Consider the following 19,238-nt stretch of genomic DNA (forward strand, 5'->3'; position numbering starts at 1 on the left):
TACAAATAAATGAAACATAAGAAAAAAGATAGTCCAGATTTCTGAGGAAATAGCTGATAGTCATTAACAAATTAAAATTGATTTAATTAATTAAATCAAACAACACATATTTGTGATCCCCTACTTTCCAGATGTACAACTTGATTTTAGGAGCAATGTATAAAGGTGTGATACCCAAGAGCTAAACTTCATGCTCAGATCATGGTACATCATAATCTACCTGGAGAAAAATATCACAAAGAAAAAGAAGTGTAAAATAGACCAAAAGCACAGTAAGAAATTATTAGTTTTGATTAGATGGATTTGTGAAAAGGGTAGGAATAAAAATAGGAATTTAGCAGACAGGGAAGAAATCTAGTGGGTGAGACAGTGAAAATAAAATAATATCGTGGTCATATTTAAGGCATATTTTACTTTGGTTTATTGAATGTCAAAGAAATTGATGTGGCATGAATTTGTTTAAGAAAATAAGGTAATATGTTGTTGAAAAGTATCATTGTAGGAACTTGATATAACGTCTTCCTCCTAAATAAACAAAGAAAATTAGGTTTCTAAGAATCCACCAATTTCAACACTATGAAACTAGTATTTGGGCTGCAGTGTTCTGGTCTTATTTACCACATAGGCAGTGTATAAATGGGATTCTTTAAGGGGTAGTAGAGACAAATGAGTGGGAGTCCAGAAAGATGTAGTAGACTGCATTTGTGTCTAAATTTTTCCCTGCTTGGCCAACAGCGCTCTAAAGTTTCTCCATCCAAGCTTCATTCATTTGGCCTAAACATGCATTACCTGTTCCAAAATTACTCTACAATTGACGTATCCATGGGAATAATCACCATGGGTTTTCTTAGCACAGAGCTACTATGAATTAGTTTACTATATTGTTTTTAGATAGGAGAGAAACAGGATACTAGAAAATGGGAAATTTCACAAGGATTTAAAGGCAAAGGAGAACAAAAGGATTATTTTAAAATAAAAAGGACCACCTGATTACGGCACGTCTGGGAAAAGGCTCAGAGCAGCGGGTCCTGGAGGGCAACGGAAGAGTACAGAGGTTAACTCTTACAGAAAAGGATAGAGGAGGGGCATGAACTCACACAAGAAAGGTTTCTGTAGGAAAAATTAACTTTCATTCTTGGAGTTTTTATTGAGTTTCTACTAGGCTAGCTGCTGGAAATATGCAGATGAAAAAAGAGAAGTAGTGGGGCCGGTTGGTGGCGCAGCTATTAAGTTGGCACATTCTGCTTCCATGCCTGAGGTTCGGATCCTGGGTGCGGACATGGTACCACTTGGCAAGCCATGCTGTGGTAGGCATCCCACATATAAAGTACAGGAAGATGGGCACGGATGTTAGCTCAGGGCAAGTCTTCCTCAGCAAAAAGAGGAGGATTGGCAGCAGTTAGCTGAGGGTTAATCTTCCTCAAAAAAAATAAAAGTGAAAAAAAAGAATAGTAACTGCAATAGGACTACTCAAAGGATAGACATGATTTTGCTTTAGAAAGAATTTAAACTATTTAAAAAAATTATGGATGAATTAGTTATTATAACTAATTATTAACTAATTTATTAATGTGTAAATACATTAATTAAATGGAATGATAGGAGCCACAAACTTTATCATAGATATATTTCTAAAATAGGCGATTTAGAATGAATTTGTCATTTGAAATAAGTAGCTAAGCCTACCTTGCCTTGAGAAACATTCCCTGTTGTAGAGTTTGCAATCAGTGTAGTGTCCAACCAGGAAAAATTGCCATTTTTGGACTCTTTAGTAATAGATTTGAAGTCAGAGAAGCAAAATTTTATAACTGATAGTAACGATCTTAGAAGCCAAAGTGATACTGTTATTCACATCCACAGAAAGACTCAACTCCACTGAGCAAGATTATACTTCTCTAGGTCTATGCATGGAGAATTCAGTTTATCAGTTCGTTTTTATTTATCCTGAATGTGAGCCAATGTTTAATTGCTTCATATCCATAATTGCATAAACTTTAGTTAATAAGTTGTTTTAAGTAAAAAAGAATTTTGTTCTATGGCACAAAGCAGATTAATTAGTCAACGACAATAGCAATTCTTTGCTATCAATCAAACAAGCAGAAAAACCTGGCCACTTAATGAAGATTCAGCTTCATTAACTTTCTTCAAATCTCATTTGTAATATAAAAGACCACCATATCCTCAATTCCCATAAAGATAAATTTACTTGTGGATTTGTTTACACCATCGTTACTCATTATCTAACTGCAATCTCGTGCTCTCTTCAAACTGTAATATCATCTTGTTAAATATTCTCTTTTAGTGCTTTGGACTATTTTCGATGGAATAAAAGAATCCTCCCGATATCCATAAAGCTATCACTATTTCCTCTTGGCATTATGAAAACAAATCATAAAATCATATGTTATTAAAGATTAGAAGGGATCTTAGAGGTCATTGGTCCATCCCTCTCACTTTACAGAATGACAAACTAGATTATATAAAAGACCCATCTGGGCATTGAAAAGTCAATAATGGCAACCCCAAATATTTTTGTTAGAAAGGAAGGTATGCTATCGAATGATACTACAAAATTAAAAAATGTGTTCCATTGTATTTACAGGTAAACAATTCACATTTAATAAGTATACTGCTAATGAGGGCAATAATAAACACTATCCTATAAAGAAGATGAAAGTTTTATGTACACTTCCAATAAATCTATGATCTATAAAGATTTTCTTTTCTTTCTTCATCCTATCTCCATAAGATTTCTCTTAATATATAATTAATTATTAAGGATTTGTAAAGAGAAATCTAAGAGCCAAGGAGTTATAAAGTTATTAAATTAATTTGCCTTAACTATTATTAGAAAATATGTTCTTACACATTTATTGTATATTTCATGCCTTTTAAGATATATTTCTGCATCTATTCAACATAGGATTCTAACATGCATATTTATTTAAATATCATTATAATTTATTTCCAGTCTGGGAAATAATTTTTCAAAAGCTATTAGCTTAAAAAACTTTTGCAATATTAGCTTCCCAAAGCAATCTACTGAGCTGCTTTTCAGCAAGAAAGGTGTTTAATTAGGTTGTCTCACACTTCTCTAAATCTGAAAGCCTAATCACCACCTTCAAACTCAAAGAACACTGGCAAGTTGCTTTGAATGTTAGCCTGTATAAAACCTTTGGTTTTTCCTTCCAATTATTTCCTCCTTTTATATGAGAAAACTTTGACTTTAAACGTATTTCGTATTTTTTATAATCAAAGAAAAAGTTTGTTAAAAAGTCAAACAAGTTGCAACATGAATAAACCCAGCTAATTTCCTTCTTCTCTTGTTAAGGAGGCATAGGTGTGTGCACGTCTTTGTGCATGTGTGTGCATGCGTATGTGTGCATATGTGCATATAGCAAACTTCAAGCACAAATGGATGTTTGAAAGCAGCAAGTCAAAACACAGAAACAAAGTTAGGAAAACGTAAAAACTGATTTATAGTATTAATGGATATATTTCAAAGGAACAGGCTGTAGTATACAAGCTTAGTCAGATATGCTTTTTCTCTCAATTAGGACTCACATTCATCTTAGAAACCCACAGAAAGATTATACTATCTACTGAGAGTTTAAGTCTTCAAATCCTCCAAAAAAAATCTAACCACATACTACAAGGAATTTTTAAAGTCATATTTGCAGAAATTTATGCATTTAAAAAATTTTGACTTTTCTCTATCCCTCTCCACTTTGCTCTGTGATATGAGATTTTATATATATATGATTACACACATATACAATCTTACAGTTATATACATATGATTACATATACATATATAATCTTACTGTTATATATATAAGATCACACACACATATATAATCTTACTATTATATAAGATTACATATATAATCTTACCGTTATATATTTACAAGATTACACATACATATATAATCTTACAGTTATATATATATGTAACTGTAAGCTCCAAGAAACCATCCCTACCCTCAAGAATTTTATAATTTAATGTAGAGAGACAGAGAGGGAACATTAAAAAGATACCATGATTAATGTTATATCCCAAGTCACTTACTATTCAGTGGGATTCCAAAGAATAAAATTAAGAGGAATATGACATTTAAGTACTGAGTGCCAAGCATAGTGCTAGATAGTTCCACAACTCTATCAATAGGTATTACTATTATTATTGTTTAAAGGTGTAGAAGCCCTTTTCAGAACAGGACCAAGATTACCTAGATAATGAAAAACAGGAAATATATATATTATTTTATAAGTATATTTAACATGTTAAAAATATATATATATTATATATATATATAAAATTTGACAGCAAGTGAAATGACTCTCTAAGGATGGAGAACAATTTTAAAAATGTAGGTCTGCATGGTGTGTACCCCACAGAGAAGAAAGACTGACAAGGAGCTGATTTTGATTTCTGAATCTAAATGGAATATAGGGACTGCCAAGAGAAGGAGGAGATTAAGTATAGCTAGTATAAAAGTAAATCATTCCTACTAATAATGAATTCCTTCTGAGGAATTTAAATTCTGTGAAATACAAGTTCATTTTGTTTAGCTGTGCATCTAGTTGAGATTACACATAGAACTTTGGGAACCGAACACATACAAGTTTGGCCATCTATCTAAAAAAAGTAGAATTACTCTGCATGAGGTAAAACAAAATTACAATTCTGATGCAATTCTGAGCTGCGGAGGGAAGGGAAACAAAGAAGATACTTCAAGGTCGTACACACAAGTAGAATAAATACAATGGAAGATCAGTGACAATTTCTCATTTTGGGATAGTCAAAAATATTTTAAATAATTGGGAAGTTTAATTTTCAATTTATGTCACTTTTGTGGAAGAGACAAACTCTTATTCTAACTTTCTCCAGAAATCTTTAGTATGATACTCATGGTCACTTTGGGAAGTTGAAGAAACATGTTTAGTTTCTTTTGGGCCAATAGATATGTACAAAAGAGATCACAATTGTGGAAGCAGAAGCTCAGCACAAAAATGGCATTGTTATCTTTCAAAGCCACAAAGTCTTGAGGAAGGACTTTCTGAGGAAAACATTGAAATGTTCATTTTGGAGTTTTGAGGTGCATTGGAATACGGTTAGAGATTACAATGTTTTGGAATGGGGAACTAGAGTTTAAAAAACATGAAAGCATTGACTTGATAGTCATCTTCTTATAATGAAAATTTAAAATGTGATCATAGACAGAGAATGGCAGAAAGTTGAGGGCCAATCCTTGAGAAACATCTGTTTGTGAGGTAGAATGATCAACAGAACCAGTGAAGAAAACAGAAAGTAAGCATTTAGGATGATTTAGAGTTGGTTCCAAAATGTATATGTCAGGAGCAAAAATAATGGGGGTGTAAGTATTAAATCAACTCCCTTTGGCTGGGGGTAAACTGCCTGCTATATTTTCCTGTGTTCGCTAGTCAATACTCTGAATTGTTTATATGTTCTCTATATGGATTTTCTAAATAGATTTTTGAATGCTAGTAACTTGAGTACCCATTCCTCTCTTTTTTAAATTAATTGCAACATCTAACTTAAATACTAAACACACACACACACACACACCCTCCATATATTCTGTCTCTATACCTTTGAGATTGTCTCCAGAAAGTATTATTCTCTTGTACAATGGCAACTGCCCTAACCTACATAGAAAATATTAGTCAATTAATGATATTTTAGTCATAGTTTCCATGAAACAAAAAAAGTTATTTTATGAAGGTCACCTTCAAATCTTCAGTTAAGTCGGAACTAGATTTCATCTGTTCTAATTCCTAATATCCTTTGTCTGATGCTTTTTCTGCCAAAATATATTGGTAAGTGATGTGCTGACCTCAAAGGGTATTCACAGATTTAACCTAAAGTTTTAGAGTTAGAATTAGATAAAGATGTGAATTTTACCTGGGCTCTAACCCCCCACAATCTGAAACAGTAAACAAAGCAAACAGGTGAGAGAAAGGCTTAAATGCTATTAATGTTAGACACGGCTAGAATTTTTCCTGAAGTAACTTCAAACAATACACATTTACACATTATCTACTTTTTTGATGCCATATGACAATAAAAAACTAATCTCTTCTGCCACATGTGTTTAAAATAGCCCTGGGCAAACTGACAAACATCTGGGATATTTTAGCAGTCTTTGGAATTAATAATTGATCTCATTGCAGTTTCCCAAACCTTGTGAGATGTGTGGTTTTGTGGGGGTATTTTTAAGTCTAAAACGATTTAGCATGAACCACAATAAAATGTCTCTTTTATACAGTACATTAAAAAAATTAAACAAATCTAAGAAAACATGTATTATACGTGAGCAAGCCATAATCTATGAAAATGTATAGAACATTAAAGTGAGTATAAAAAAGCTACTTCACTGAATTTCCTGGTTAGAGTTTTCTAAATCAGTTTTTGCAATGTTTTGGAAATCTTGTGGAATGCTTGCGTTTTTATCCTCCCCTCAACTCCATCCAAAATTTAATATTTCAAGAGTATATATTATTAAGAACAAATGTATTTAATGTGTCAGTTACGACACTTGATATGTTTTAACTTTATCTTTGATTAGCTGCTGTATGACCTGAAAATTCATTTGGTGGTCCTGAACGAAATCTCAGAATTATATTTATAAACGTTTTCGAAATATTCCCCTCATCTATTATGTATATTTTATAACTTAAATTTATGATCTTTTTTTTGCAGGCTGTTTTGATAAGGAAGATTGGCCCTGAGCTAAAATCTGTTGCCAATCTTCCTCTTTTTTTTCCTCCCCAAAGCCCCAGCACATAGTTGTATATACTAGTTGTAAGTCATTCTAGTTCTTCTGTGTGGGATGCCGCCACAGCATGGCTTGATGAGAGGTGCATAGATCCACGCCCAGGTTCCAAACTGGAGAACTGTGGACTGCCAAAGCAGAGTGCATGAACTTAACCACTACGCCACCAGCTGGCCCTTATTTTATGAAGTTTTGAAAAAAGGATCACATCTGTATAATTGCATTCAGAGTGGATTGGAATCTGACTATAATAATTTTGGCATCAAAATCATAAGATTACATTGCTGTTCTGGTAGCAAATTCCCTTAAATGAGGAAGTTTGTGCTGAATTAAATTTCTAAAACTAACCAACCTTATTAGAGTAAGATTTCAAAGCCGCTGCTGAAAAGCCTATGTATCTCCACACACGTTGGCACTAGACATCGGCAGAATCTACACTGTTCTCTTGTGAGCTGCTCAGTAGAGCTGGGTCTCAGTTACCATAAGCAACCTTCAGCTGGGCCAGCCTGCCGGAAGTGGTTCTGGTAGCCATATCATGGCACAGGAGCACCTGTGACTGTCTCAACTCTGCCCTTCAAAGTGACAAACTTCTTTATGTTTTGTACTAACAAGTAACAAGTAAATAAACTTCTGCAAGCTCATACAGGGTTAGAAAAATAGTCGCTACTTCCTATGCAGGAACAGCAAAAGATGAACATTTTCTTCCCTTGATAATTTGCATGTGTGGGTGTGTATGCATATGGAAACACCATGCAAGGGTTGAGGTATTTATATGGTTGATTTCACACACATTTTTCCTTAAATCTTTAGCTAGTAAGCTAAAGAAAAAGCAGAGTGGGCCTGCCCCATGGCCAAGTGGTTTAGTTCTTGTGCTCTGCTTCAGCCGTCCAGGGTTTGCCAGTTCGGGTCCCCGGTGCAGAGCTAGACACTGCTCCTTAAGCCATGCTGTAGTGGCATCCCACATAGAACTAGAATGACTTACAACTAGGATATACAACTATTTACTGGGGTTGTGGGGAGAAGAAAAAAAAAGAGGAAGATTGGCAACAGATATTAGCTCAGGACCAATCATCAAAAAAATTTAAAAATTAAAGTCAAAGCAGAAACATTAGACATCTTAATGAGAAGAGAGGGCAAACAAAACCACATTGAATTTTTATTTGACATATGATATATTTTTGTGAAAAATTCAATCTGAAAACATCTTCAGATTTGGGGAAAGAGCATCAATAACAATGCTTGGCAAAGATCAGAACAGGGAGAAGAGAGAGTAGAAAGAGAGTAAAATTATCTATAAGGAAGGACTGAAAAACCCATAATGAAAATAACACCTCTCGGTTGTATTCTATAATGAGAAAAGAAACTGTGAAAATACTTGATAGATGGAAGGTGAGCAGAGGGTGAGCAGTATTGTTCTTTTACATCTCCCCAGCACAAGGATAATGTGTGTGTGAGAGAGAGAGAGAAAGAGTTTGCATGCTTCCAAGTAGTGACATGAAGGTCATCATAACAGGCATAGGCAATATTTTTAATTTCATTCTTGTATCTTCTACAGAAAATGGTTTGTCTGCAATTTTTAAATTTTCAATTAGTGAACTATGCTCCAAGTATTTTTTCAGATTTACATTACATCTTAATTTAATGATACGATTACCAATTTATTTTCATTTATAAAATTATTTGACCTACAGTATATCAAAGACATTGCACCTGGTGTCAGCGATGCAGATATAAAAGAGAGTTCCTGCATTGAAGAATTACATAGTCTTGTAAGAGAGAGAGATGAGACCACCACTACCCAAATGGATCAGTGACTGCATTAAGTGATGTGCCATAAGAACATATGAGGGAACGCCTCAGGTAAAAGGAGGTGGGGTGTGACACTAGGGGAGGCGCTGTCAAGAACGTGATTCCTGAACTGCGTCTTAAGATCAAATAAGAGTTAATCAAGTAAGAAAGGTAATGAAAACTGTTCAAAGAATTTTGGTAAGGCATAGGGTTTGGGATTGGGGGTTGGTGGTAAAACATAAGGGTAGATAAATAGGGAACAAATATTTAACGATCTTGCTTGCTATCAGAACTGGATTTTTTTTAAATAGGTCTCTAGAACACTGTAGGTACAAGTAACTACCTTTCTCCCTTGCAATGTCAAATCTCCTTTCCCTAACCCAGGATGTTATCTCCTCCAGATTCTATAATTTTCTAATCACTTTCAGGTATTAAAAAAAAAAAAAAACAAAAAACAGCAAACCTTGGGCCTAAAGAAACTTCTATCAAACTGAACATTCAACTCTCTTGTCCTGACTCAGGCTGGGAAACTTGCAGAATAACTTGCACTATTTATATACCAGCCTCTATGACTACCCTTCCACATTTGCTGCAACCTTTAACTGTTGGTTCAGGGAAGGAAGGAGAAATAATGGCGTAAAGGTTCTTCCTTGGCTGCAGAGAGTTGTAATTTGCTGTGAGTAGGTTTGAAGGAATTCCATTGTTAACTCTGTTCTCTGGGAAGCTTTAGAGATTCTATAGAAATTCCCTCCCTGGAGGTCTCTCAATGTGGTCACCTAGCAATGGTGATTCCTTCCCCAACTAGCCTGTGAGCCTCCTCATTCAATGTGGATTCTGATAATCCGTAGCCAGGCTGTTTTGACTGGGGACATCTTGACTCCCACCAGGAGTCCTCTTTGCTTTTTACTACCTAGCCTCAAGGCAAAAGATTAGCTAAAGCTAGAACTAGATTTTGGAACCATTCTGGAAATCCTACATACAAGGTCTAATAACTCTCTTTAGAGTTTGGATACTTGGCAGTCATGATCCTTAACTTTGGGGTCTAGCCAAAATTTCCAGACAGGAAAAGTCTTATGTTAACAACCAGTTTAACATGCTATGAAGTTTGGATAAACACAACGCCACTGAAGAATTCCAGGATCTATGCTTGGAAAGAGACAGGAGGGACATACCTGAGGGATTCCTGTTGGATAGTTATTACGCAAATATCCTAGGAAGAAAACGATGAGATCTCAGATTAAACCAGGGGCATTAGGAATGGTAGTATGGAAAAAAGTCAAGAAACAGTAAGGACTTAGAATTGAGAGAATTTGGGCCTCGAGGGCCTAGAGATATTGCTGTCATTGTTCTTTTTTTATGGTTCATTAGTTGGTCTGTTTGTAGATTTGCTTGCTCTAAAGAAATAAGAAAAAACAGAATAGCTGACAGAGAGGAGCAAAGTTATGAAAGAGTAGAGAAAGAGATCCAAATAAGAAGGGAAGATTGTTAGACCTGAACAAAGAAGAGTTCAATTCACCTGAGTCAGAAATAAAGGAGATGAATGAAGATGGCTACAGATGAGAATATGTTGGATAAAGAAATTGAGAAGGTTCCCACCTGACACCCTCTATTTTATCTCTGAATGAACAGAGGTCAGTTGCTTTAAAATGAAGAAGAATATGGTAGAGTGGGAGTAAAGTAGTAGAAAATAGGTCACTTCATTAGATATTAAAATTTACATAGATTAATCTTTATTCAAGATCATTTAATTAAAAATTTGTTACTGTGGCAGGATATAAAACTTGGTAATGTTCAAAGAGAAAAACTAAAATTTAAGGGTAATTTATGAGGCAAATAGAAATAAGATATTTTTAATTTCATCCTATCCATGGTTTTCTGAATAATATATCTGATGTTTTAGGTGCTTCAGAATACATTTCTAAAATACTGATTTTTATAATTCAAGAATATTAGAAATGTTTAAAATCACATATTTGCTACAACTTTGTGAACCATAAATCACAATATAAGTGCAAGGCATTCTACTGTAAAGATTAGAATTGACAGGCATATAATTTTCTAACAGATGAGGCAGAATAACAAACAATAAATGGTCCTTTTATCATGTGGTAAAAATTACTTTTAATGTACTGTGATATGTTACAAGCTCTTAAGAAACCTAAATGCTTTGTTAAACCTGGTCATTCTTCACAAATTCGGTTGTTATGTGAATGTATGATAGACATGACACAGACTAGTTAGAAACCCTTTTTCAGAAGAATTTAAACATTCAACTACAATTACCTTTAACACAATATGCATTAAAAAAAGATTTTCAAGAAGAAAATTAAGCTACATCTTTTATCCTTCTGATATCTCTTTAAAAGTCATCTATTCCTCTATCACCTATCTTTCTATCTATCTGCTACCACATGATTCTAATTACATTTTAACTTAGCTTCTATCCTAATGTCAGTGGTGTCTATTGAAAATTTTACACATATATATGGAATACATATATTTGGAATAAAGAAAGAGGACACGTAGCACTTTTATTCCCTCACTGAAAAAACTTTTATTAAATGTCAAGGTGCTGAATGCTGACTACAAAGGAGAAAGGAATCCCAGGCCCTGTCCTCAATGAGCTATCATCTTGTGGGCGTCCCATTCATTTCTATACCCCTACTACAAAACAGCAACAACAATAAATAGATATTGCTTGCAGTAAACCAAGCACAACGCCAAGCACTTCACAGTCACGCTCTTATTGCTCACCACAAACAGTAGGTACCACAAGCCCCCATTTTACACATGAGAAAACCAAGGCACAGAAAAGTTAATTACCTAGAGAAGCAGCAGGAGGGGAGGTGTATGACAGTGAGGTGCAAGAATACTATAGCCAATCTTGGCTCAGCCACAAATATTCTGTGTGAAATTGGACAAGTCATTTCCCCTTTCTGGGCTTCAGCATTCCAAACACCAGCAAAACGATGCATGGAGCTCTGTGAGCTACCAGGCGCTAAGATGGTGGTTCCCAAATGCTGCTGCACATTAGAAATACCAAGGAGCTTCCAAATATCATGATAACCATAGCTGGATCCCAGACCACTTGAATCAGAATGTCTTGGAGTGAGAGCCAGTCATCAGCGTTTATGCAGAACTTTAATGGGCCTGTGTTAGTATGAGAATGGGAAAACAAGCCAGTCCCATCTATTCACATTCAAACCAATCAAGGAGATATCTGGCACTGAATATTAAAAAAACAAAAAACACTGCATGCCCTTACCCTCTGGATTGACATCAACGAAAGAAAAGGGATTTTGGAGAGGAAACCTAATAATGCCTTAATCTTCTATTCCTTTAATATTATGCTGTTCCAGTGAAAGTTGGAGTTTTTGATCCTCCCTTTCATTCAAAACTAACGAGTCACAATTTTTGTAGGTTCAAGTTACTCACAGGTATATATATTCAATCCATTGTAAAAAAAATTCGGCTTTGTGAGAAATTTCATTTAATAACTCAAATTGGTATTACAATAATTTCTTCTCATTTCTTCACATTTACAAGGAAAGGTTCAGATTTTCTTTTCCTCTGTCTCAATATAAGAAACAACATGCAGACATCTCCCCTCCCAGACGTTCATAATTTTAGCTTATAGCTGTGATAGTCACAGGCATCGTGTCCCCCTGTGATGTCAACTTGTTCAAAGAGAGAGGAATTATTTACATATTTTTATTATTTTCACTGATTTAGTTTACTTTTACTTGCCTGTATTTACTTATTAATTATTTCATTAATGGGCCAATTACACAAATATTTATTATTATGTGTGTGTTTTGTCTGAGAGTATGGCCTTAATATACAGTATGTTACAAAGGCCCACAATAAGATTAGGAAACAGACATATTTTAGAAAAATTAATGAAAACAAAATGACTTGCTAGGGTATGTTATGATACCTAATGTTAACTATTAAAGTAATTAGATTTATTTTTTTCATAAATGAGCATGAGTTTGGGGGCTCTGGAACATGTAAAAATGTTTTTCAATAATTCATCCTAAAAGTTTTTATTCAGTAATGAATTATGCTAGCTTCGTGAGAGAAGGTTTAATATGAGATATTTTCATATACAGGAACAAAGATTCCAACAGCTTCTGAACACTCCATCTTTAATCCTGTTTACATTATGAGAGAAAAACCAGAAATGATTAACATTTGTTCAGCCAGTAAATACCTTCATATTGAGTTTTCCTCTTTGGCATTTTCTTATAAAGTTACACACATTCCTCTCTTATGATCTAAGAATTCCACTCCTCAATATACAACTCCTCCCCATACACACACGAAATAAAAACATAGCTCCACAAAGAGACAGGAAAAGCGTCACTGCAGCGTTATTCACAATAGCATGAAAAAATCAGAGCCGACATAAATGTACATCAATAGGAGAACGGATAAACAAATTGTGGTATATTCCTAAGAAATTACTACTGCACAAACCAACACATAAATGAATCCTTAGTATGCTCTGTGAAAGAAGACAGATACAAAAAGAATGCATAGTGCATGATTTCATTTTATGAAGCACAAGAATAAGCAAAACTAATCTACAAGACGGAAGTCACAATGGTGCTTGCCTAGGGTTGGGGGCAAACTACAAGTATGATTATCCTTAAATAGAAAAAATTATCTAAAACATATGTATGTGTACACATACACACATACACGTACAAATAGATTACAAAGACAAGGCAGCAAAATATAGTACAGAAATTGTTAATGTCTGTTTTAACCTTCTTTTCTTACAAATACAAATGGAACGTATATTATATACTGTTTAGCACAAAGAAAGGTTTAAACATTTATAGCCATCAACTACATATATAAGGACAAAGTATTCATATAAGTATTTATAAAATACAGTATTCATATATTCACGCATTATAACATTCATAAGGCTATACCTTTGCATGTTGAAATTATTAAAACTTTCTATTTTTGTCATAGTCTTCCATATTGTCTTATTTTTCTTTTAATACTAAGCATATATTTTTATCAAAAATAATATTTCTATCTTGAAAACGAATAAACACAACAGTTGAGTTTAGCTAAGTTTTTATCTTTTCCCTGATGAATAAAGAACACGACTTCTTATACATTATTTGTGTGGTCTTAAATCTGTACCATGGTACCCTATATAACTTTTAGTTTTTTTGCTCTTAATTTATTTCTTGATGATTTTTTTTACTCCTTTATTTTGATCCTTCAATATCTTACTTTTTCTCTCATAAAATGTTGCCTGTTTATGAACATACCCTATTTACAGGCTACTTCATACTTTTGCACACAATTCATCTTGAAAAGGGTGTGAACACTGAATATGCAAAAGGACATGGCAGAAGGAAAGACAAGTGTAAAAACATTGAATGATTCAGGAATGTGAAGTTGTTTAGCTTATCTAACTGAAGCCGATTATGCAATAAGAAAGGCAGTGAGATATATAGCCTTTTGAGACTAGAAAGTGCTACTGGAGAATGATAGTGCATGTATGTAATGCATTGATAATACAGATGTCACTTTATAAAGGATTCTTAATAAAACATAGTTTAAAAACAATCTCAAATTGTATACGTTTGTTAATTACCTACTTATCTCGAATACTAAGTGACTCCATTCATGTCCAATGTCCATTGATCATTCACTGATGGTCTTTACATGTAAGGACCATCAAATGCTAGGCATCGAGACAGGTGCCTGTGACACAGTAGTAACACGACAGGGCTTACCACCACTGTGGAAGAGAGCTATCAACCATGTAAACCTATGTGCTGAGAACAACAGAGGAGAAGGTAAGGGTGTCAGAAAAGCCTAAATGGTATGAAGAAAGAAAAGTGTCCATTAGTGACACTGAAACCTCAGAGAGAATTTCTGTCAACTTGTGTTGTATATATTTTGCTTTTTGGGTCTCATAGTTCTAATCGCATTTGTTTTGATTAATGTGTTTACATAAAATGTATGTGAGAGAATGTGTATACATAAAAATACTTCAAATAATACATTATGTGTCTGAATAATGTGACCTGTATCATAGATTCACAAAGATTACTTAACAAATACTAGCAGATTTTCAAACATGACATCAAGTGATTGGACAATGTTGGTGCTTGCCCGCTTCCCTTCGCACGGAACTTTACATGATCAGGCACACTGGTTCCCCTGCTACAGTGAGATTTAGCTGCGGTTTATAACTGTCCCTTCTCTGGAGAATTATCCTCAACTGACCAGACTCCCTAGAGGTTTTGCCCCCCTTCCTTGCTCCCACGCCTCCTCCATGCAGCCTGCAACCAACAACTGATTCACATGGGGATACAAAAGGCCAACCCCATCTTTGATGTGAGACCAGTTTTGAGGTGTGGTTCACGCTCAAGTGTTCCTCATGGGATCAGGCTAAAGTGAGTCTTTGAGCTGAAACCATGTCTTTGCTTAGCTATTCCCTCTGATTTGTCTCTTGCCCCTTACTAGATTTTCCTGAGAGCATCCCCTAAACAAATAAGAATTTCCATCTCAAGCTCTGCTTCTAGGAGGCATGAACTAAGACAATGATACCAATAGATACATACATACATATATATTATATATATATAAAAGTATAAATTTATAGAATGTATATATGTGTATATATACTATATACATAATTTTTAAGAAAGGTCAACTAATTTTTCAAGTCAAAAATGGTTACAACCCAAATAGTCTAAGTTACAAAAAGAATGGAATGATGTATAATATAGGAATAATTGTGACTCTCTACATTCTTCTTGTAGCTTTTCACTGCAACAATATTTTCTCCCACACAGGGAAAAAGACATCACTTAGTTGGGAACAATATTTAGCTGGAAGGGGGTGAAGATTCAGCAGATACTCTTCCCCACTCTAATAGAAGCAGTCTTGATTAGCTAACAGTTCCACCAAGCCTTCAAAATGAGCATTCATTACACATACTTATTTATGTATATCCACATTACAAATTTGCATAAATATGATTTAGAAATTATATACATTATTCCAAATAACACATTTCCCTACAAAAAGTTTTTAAAAAACAGATTTACACAAATATAAATCCAACCCATATAATGTATAATTGCTGACCCTTTGAAGTATTAAAAAGCTTAACCACAGAAACCATAGAGCTGATACACCCTGAAATGTTCCCACAAAAATGACTGAATAAGTACAATCATTTCGCTCCATTAATTTCAATTGTGTATATATATATATATATATATCTTTCCTAATCTTTTGCATTTTGACAGATAAAAAACTTTAAAATTCTTAAAAAAAAATCAACTAATTAAAAGTTAAACAAAAATATAAACATAGCATGTGCTTTAATTTGGAGATTTCCCATTAATGTCTAATGGACAATTTGTTTCTAAAATATATGGTACTTCTATTAATCATAACTTTAAAATATGTATTTAATAAAATATGACACGAATGTGAATTTTATGGGGTTTTTTTTCAATTTATTAACTAAATCCTGTTTTATTATTTCTGGAAGCACATTTACAAGTTCAATGTGAATCAGTTAACCGTACCTAGGCCATACATCTTGCTATTTGTAGGTAGATGAGTATATATTGAATTGAAAGACTATGTTTTTACATAAGAAAAGACTATCAAAAATTTACCGATTTCCTTATTTAATTTCATAAATGAGGAATGTAGAAGAGATAAGTCTACAATAACTGTGAAATCAAATATTATTTTACAGTAATTGTAACTTTAAACAAGTAACAACTATGTATATTCTATTTTATTTTATTTCCTAATTTGTCAAGTGGTAACAATATTACTACTATTAACATTCAATAAACCAAATTAGATATTTAGGTAATAAAATAATTAGTATCCTTCAAATCAAGTATTAAATACATGCAAAAAAGTTGCTAATTTAATTGCAAAAAGAACAGTTTCTGCTGTTTCTTCAGGCAAATCTGGGGGCTTATTACCTTTTCCCTCAGTCTCAGAAGCAGAAGCTGACCAGTCCATTTGGTAATACCGTACAACAGCAGGATACCAAATTTAAACAAGGATACAAATTACTGTTCCAATAGTGACATTCTAACTCGGAAGAATACCAGCTAAATGGAGGATATTGAAATATATTAAAAGATATAGATACTTTCATGTGTTTGTTAAAGCCGAAAGCCAAACAGGAATGAGGAATTATAATTATTCATTTATTATTTTACTAATTCTGTTTATAATATTCTTTACAGAATATACATTTTTTAACGATACAATCTTAGACTTATTTATAAAAGCAAATGAAAACAAGGAATAAATGTACTGAGTAGAATTTAAACACACATATAAAATTATAAGAATTTCCTTTCCTGGTATGCCTGGGGATTGTCAGTGTTTCTCAACAGAGGGAATACAGGAATTTTAGGCAGAAAAAGTCCTCATGGGGAACTATCTCTGGCCCCATCCACTAAATGCCAGCAGCTGTTATTGTGACAACCAAAACACCCTCACACAATTTCAAAAACTCTCTTGGTGGGAGAGCAGGGCGAGGCAGGGCGACAGGAGGGTGTTATATCCGCCCCTGGTTGAGAACATGATCAAAATGCTTGAAAAGGAGCAGGAGGAATTCAGTAAACCTGATCCTACCCTAGTAGCTCTGTGATCTTAGGCAAATTACTGCTCTCTCTGTGCCTCAGTTTATTCTTCTGTGATGTGGATTTAACAATAGTTGCCCTCAAGTCTCACAAAATTGTTGTATAGATCAAAGGAGATAGTGACAATGAAAAAGCTTTGTATGATATCAAGTGCCAACCAAAATTATGACATTTTATTTCATTTAACAATTATCCTATGCTGTACTTTTCATGATTAATTAGGGAAGATTTGAAGTTAACAAAAAGAGTATGCAATACTGCCTAATTTGAATGCAAGTGTACTAATTTGGAGGCTCTGATTTTTCCAGTTATCCAAGCCAGAAGCAATTCTAATCCTTGACCCTGTGTTCTTAATGAGGCTCCAGTGACCTGCTGGTGGTGAAGGAAAAGAAGCCGGTACTTAGTAGGAATTTAATAACCGCTTAATGGGAAATTAATACCAAACCCTCTTTAGGGTTTGTTCTGAAAATTCCAGTCTTGCTTAACTGACAACAACAATATACCTATTTTAATGAACTTTTATGAATTTAGGAATTACAGAATTTTCCAGTCCATTATGTTTTTTCCCAGTGTTTTTACAAACATATACAAAAAACACACCTAGTCTATTACCAGAGAGGGAAACAAGTATACGTATACATAAGCACAAAACCTTCTCTCTTCTTCATTATTGAAGAAAATTTCTGCCCTCATAAGAAGCTTATAAAGCTGTTTAACTTTTAATGGCAAATAGCAACGTGTCACATTCTGATTTGCTGTGAACTTGTGCCATATACCTTAAGGGCGAGAAAAAGTGACTGCCACTTTACAGAAAGAACGGTGCTTCTATAACAGAGTGACAGAATTCACAGTATAAATGTGATAATGTAAGAATTACTAAAAAACGACAATTTCAGATTTGTTCCCTTACTTTTTAAATGCTTAATAAATAAAATGCATTATACATGTAGTAGATATGAGGATAGTGCTTAGATTCTATTCTTTGACAGGAGCTCTTATTTCATAGCATTGAGGACTTGACATCATCAATAATTTATCACGAAGCAACAGAATTTACATTAAAAATATTATAGGCATACATAACACAGGTTATATGCAAATATCTGGGATCAAAAATAAAATCATAATAAGATTAATGCATCCACAGGTAACTACTCATGCATTTTTCAGGAAAAAATACTTTTTTGGAAGAAAAATTAATTCACTTGAAATGAGTGACCTAGTCCTATCATTCAGATTCTAAATCTATTAATTATATAACTCCTCTCAAACCAGTTCCTTCATCTGTTTTTTTAAAAACTATTGAAATTGATTTTGAAATCATTTACAAGCATTTAATTAGAATTTTCACCATTCATCATCCAATTTTATCAGCTTATGTTTATCCAAGAAAAGCCCAACTTATAAATAAAAATGATTTTGAGTAATTGCTTTCTAAAGTAATTTCCAATATTTTTCATCTGTGAAGCAACTGCAAATTCACACTCACACAGGCAGGCACAAACACACACACACACACTCAATAGGTTTAAAGAAAATCCTGCAGAGCACATTTCTACCAAATTTATCTATGGAAAATTAAATCAGGAAATAGAGACCATTTAAGATTCTCAGCATACTAGCAAACTCTCCCTGCCACTACTTTTCATTCGTGAAAGCTGTCATAAATCTGTGTCCACTGATCCACTTGCATTTTGAATAGGGGCTGGTAGATTATTTATCGAAGGGATTTCTGTCAGAACGGGATTAAGATGTCCTAAAAATTCCCAAGTGGGCAATTCATCACAACACAATTTACAGAGCCACAATAGACCTTGGTAACAAAGTGGAAGTGAGTGATAGGTGAACCAAAACCCCCAGCTTGATCTAAAGAAAGCAGACAACATATACCACTGGTGTCAATCAAACAGCCTCCTGAGCAGCCTCATGAATATGAAAGAGGGAACAAACAGATTGGTTTTCCTTTCCTTGTTCTCAACAATTATAAGAA

At 33.9% G+C, this 19,238-nt stretch overlaps 1 protein-coding gene across 23 annotated transcripts in view; it reads right to left on the reverse strand.

The window, feature by feature from the left end:
- Positions 1-19,238, reverse strand: part of CACNA2D1 (calcium voltage-gated channel auxiliary subunit alpha2delta 1) — a 516,207-nt gene that overhangs the window by 255,841 nt on the left and 241,128 nt on the right. The window lies entirely within an intron of this gene.

This window comes from Equus asinus, chromosome 1, assembly GCF_041296235.1.
Source record: "Equus asinus isolate D_3611 breed Donkey chromosome 1, EquAss-T2T_v2, whole genome shotgun sequence".
NCBI lineage: Eukaryota > Metazoa > Chordata > Mammalia > Perissodactyla > Equidae > Equus > Equus asinus.